We start from the raw sequence: 4,694 nt of genomic DNA, 5'->3' as shown, positions 1-4,694 counted from the left end.
GGCCTAAAAATCCAGATTTTAGCCTTGACGGCGCCCCCATGTGGAGAACCAGGGCCCGCGGGGGGGTCTGGCCAGGCTCACTTCAACCCAGGAACACCTCTCTGACTTGGGATAGGCGACCGGCAAAAGTCCCCCCACGCAGCTGCGGAAGCCTGGGTTCAGCCAAGGTGCAGACCTCCAGCCGAACAGGGACTCATAGCCAAAACGCATACCCAGGCCTACGGAGGTGAAAACCAGCTTAAATGAGTCGAAATGTGTCGGGGCTGAGAGGTACCTCTCTCTCATATATTCTGCCGGTGGTGTGCAAAACTGGGTCTTTGCATGGAGTGTCACCCTATACCCACTTTAGGGACGCATGCAAAAAAGTGCCCGATCGCCTGGAACTGTCAGGCGGATTCGGCTCCCTGGAATTTCCTCATTCTGGTTCTTTTTCACTTTTTGTCTCTTTTGCGACATCTAGTGGGCAGGCTGCATTACTGCAACCGGGGACACCTCAAAACGCTTGGAACTGGGGAGCGGGCTCAATTTACAAACGTTTTGCGGGTCCTGGAAGTCAAAATTGTGACTTCTGAAAACGACTAAGTATCAAGGACTCATCGCGCGAATCGCTCTGGAACTGAAATCGGATGCGCGCACTGACATGCTCCCCTCTCTGGAAGTCTGACACAAGTTGAAAAATTTTCTAAGTCCCCAAAAATTTTTTTTTTCAACTTTTTTTCAATTTTCCCCCTGTGGGATATATATTTTACCCACACTTTTGGAGCCCTCCTGGGATGCCCTCTAACATACTAGAACCTCATTTTGTGGAAGTTTTCACAAAATTGTGAAATTTTCCAAAAAGTCAGAAATTTTGCAAAAACGACTAAGTATCAAGGACTCATCGCGCGAATCGCTCTGGAACTGAAATCGGATGCGCGCACTGACATGCTCCCCTCTCTGGAAGTCTGACACATGTGTGAAAATTTTCTAAGTCCCCAAAAATTTTTTTTTTCAACTTTTTTTCAATTTTCCCCCTGTGGGATATATATTTTACCCACACTTTTGGAGCCCTCCTGGGATGCCCTCTAACATACTAGAACCTCATTTTGTGGAAGTTTTCACAAAATTGTGAAATTTTCCAAAAAGTCAGAAATTTTGCAAAAACGACTAAGTATCAAGGACTCATCGCGCGAATCGCTCTGGAACTGAAATCGGATGCGCGCACTGACATGCTCCCCTCTCTGGAAGTCTGACACATGTGTGAAAATTTTCTAAGTCCCCAAAAATTTTTTTTTTCAACTTTTTTTCAATTTTCCCCCTGTGGGATATATATTTTACCCACACTTTTGGAGCCCTCCTGGGATGCCCTCTAACATACTAGAACCTCATTTTGTGGAAGTTTTCACAAAATTGTGAAATTTTCAAAAAGTCAGAAATTTTGCCAAAAACGACTAAGTATCAAGGACTCATCGCGCGAATCGCTCTGGAACTGAAATCGGATGCGCGCACTGACACGCTCCCCTGTCTGGAAGTCTGACAAAAGTTGAAAAATTTTCTAAGTCCCCAAAAATTTTTTTTTTCAACTTTTTTTCAATTTTCCCCCTGTGGGATATATATTTTACCCACACTTTTGGAGCCCTCCTGGGATGCCCTCTAACATACTAGAACCTCATTTTGTGGAAGTTTTCACAAAATTGTGAAATTTTCAAAAAGTCAGAAATTTTGCCAAAAACGACTAAGTATCAAGGACTCATCGCGCGAATCGCTCTGGAACTGAAATCGGATGCGCGCACTGACACGCTCCCCTGTCTGGAAGTCTGACAAAAGTTGAAAAATTTTCTAAGTCCCCAAAAATTTTTTTTTTCAACTTTTTTTCAATTTTCCCCCTGTGGGATATATATTTTACCCACACTTTTGGAGCCCTCCTGGGATGCCCTCTAACATACTAGAACCTCATTTTGTGGAAGTTTTCACAAAATTGTGAAATTTTCAAAAAGTCAGAAATTTTGCCAAAAACGACTAAGTATCAAGGACTCATCGCGCGAATCGCTCTGGAACTGAAATCGGATGCGCGCACTGACACGCTCCCCTGTCTGGAAGTCTGACAAAAGTTGAAAAATTTTCTAAGTCCCCAAAAATTTTTTTTTTCAACTTTTTTTCAATTTTCCCCCTGTGGGATATATATTTTACCCACACTTTTGGAGCCCTCCTGGGATGCCCTCTAACATACTAGAACCTCATTTTGTGGAAGTTTTCACAAAATTGTGAAATTTTCCAAAAAGTCAGAAATTTTGCAAAAACGACTAAGTATCAAGGACTCATCGCGCGAATCGCTCTGGAACTGAAATCGGATGCGCGCACTGACATGCTCCCCTCTCTGGAAGTCTGACACATGTGTGAAAATTTTCTAAGTCCCCAAAAATTTTTTTTTTCAACTTTTTTTCAATTTTCCCCCTGTGGGATATATATTTTACCCACACTTTTGGAGCCCTCCTGGGATGCCCTCTAACATACTAGAACCTCATTTTGTGGAAGTTTTCACAAAATTGTGAAATTTTCAAAAAGTCAGAAATTTTGCCAAAAACGACTAAGTATCAAGGACTCATCGCGCGAATCGCTCTGGAACTGAAATCGGATGCGCGCACTGACACGCTCCCCTGTCTGGAAGTCTGACAAAAGTTGAAAAATTTTCTAAGTCCCCAAAAATTTTTTTTTTCAACTTTTTTTCAATTTTCCCCCTGTGGGATATATATTTTACCCACACTTTTGGAGCCCTCCTGGGATGCCCTCTAACATACTAGAACCTCATTTTGTGGAAGTTTTCACAAAATTGTGAAATTTTCCAAAAAGTCAGAAATTTTGCAAAAACGACTAAGTATCAAGGACTCATCGCGCGAATCGCTCTGGAACTGAAATCGGATGCGCGCACTGACATGCTCCCCTCTCTGGAAGTCTGACACATGTGTGAAAATTTTCTAAGTCCCCAAAAATTTTTTTTTTCAACTTTTTTTCAATTTTCCCCCTGTGGGATATATATTTTACCCACACTTTTGGAGCCCTCCTGGGATGCCCTCTAACATACTAGAACCTCATTTTGTGGAAGTTTTCACAAAATTGTGAAATTTTCAAAAAGTCAGAAATTTTGCCAAAAACGACTAAGTATCAAGGACTCATCGCGCGAATCGCTCTGGAACTGAAATCGGATGCGCGCACTGACACGCTCCCCTGTCTGGAAGTCTGACAAAAGTTGAAAAATTTTCTAAGTCCCCAAAAATTTTTTTTTTCAACTTTTTTTCAATTTTCCCCCTGTGGGATATATATTTTACCCACACTTTTGGAGCCCTCCTGGGATGCCCTCTAACATACTAGAACCTCATTTTGTGGAAGTTTTCACAAAATTGTGAAATTTTCAAAAAGTCAGAAATTTTGCCAAAAACGACTAAGTATCAAGGACTCATCGCGCGAATCGCTCTGGAACTGAAATCGGATGCGCGCACTGACATGCTCCCCTCTCTGGAAGTCTGACACATGTGTGAAAATTTTCTAAGTCCCCAAAAATTTTTTTTTTCAACTTTTTTTCAATTTTCCCCCTGTGGGATATATATTTTACCCACACTTTTGGAGCCCTCCTGGGATGCCCTCTAACATACTAGAACCTCATTTTGTGGAAGTTTTCACAAAATTGTGAAATTTTCCAAAAAGTCAGAAATTTTGCAAAAACGACTAAGTATCAAGGACTCATCGCGCGAATCGCTCTGGAACTGAAATCGGATGCGCGCACTGACATGCTCCCCTCTCTGGAAGTCTGACACATGTGTGAAAATTTTCTAAGTCCCCAAAAATTTTTTTTTTCAACTTTTTTTCAATTTTCCCCCTGTGGGATATATATTTTACCCACACTTTTGGAGCCCTCCTGGGATGCCCTCTAACATACTAGAACCTCATTTTGTGGAAGTTTTCACAAAATTGTGAAATTTTCCAAAAAGTCAGAAATTTTGCAAAAACGACTAAGTATCAAGGACTCATCGCGCGAATCGCTCTGGAACTGAAATCGGATGCGCGCACTGACATGCTCCCCTCTCTGGAAGTCTGACACATGTGTGAAAATTTTCTAAGTCCCCAAAAATTTTTTTTTTCAACTTTTTTTCAATTTTCCCCCTGTGGGATATATATTTTACCCACACTTTTGGAGCCCTCCTGGGATGCCCTCTAACATACTAGAACCTCATTTTGTGGAAGTTTTCACAAAATTGTGAAATTTTCCAAAAAGTCAGAAATTTTGCAAAAACGACTAAGTATCAAGGACTCATCGCGCGAATCGCTCTGGAACTGAAATCGGATGCGCGCACTGACATGCTCCCCTCTCTGGAAGTCTGACACATGTGTGAAAATTTTCTAAGTCCCCAAAAATTTTTTTTTTCAACTTTTTTTCAATTTTCCCCCTGTGGGATATATATTTTACCCACACTTTTGGAGCCCTCCTGGGATGCCCTCTAACATACTAGAACCTCATTTTGTGGAAGTTTTCACAAAATTGTGAAATTTTCAAAAAGTCAGAAATTTTGCCAAAAACGACTAAGTATCAAGGACTCATCGCGCGAATCGCTCTGGAACTGAAATCGGATGCGCGCACTGACACGCTCCCCTGTCTGGAAGTCTGACAAAAGTTGAAAAATTTTCTAAGTCCCCAAAAATTTTTTTTTTCAACTTTTTTT

Source organism: Phyllobates terribilis, unplaced genomic scaffold, assembly GCF_046119375.1.
Source record: "Phyllobates terribilis strain yellow unplaced genomic scaffold, ASM4611937v1 Scaffold_2754__1_contigs__length_108694, whole genome shotgun sequence".
In the NCBI taxonomy this organism is placed as follows: Eukaryota; Metazoa; Chordata; class Amphibia; order Anura; family Dendrobatidae; genus Phyllobates; species Phyllobates terribilis.
Note: the sequence above shows the minus strand (reverse complement) of the source record.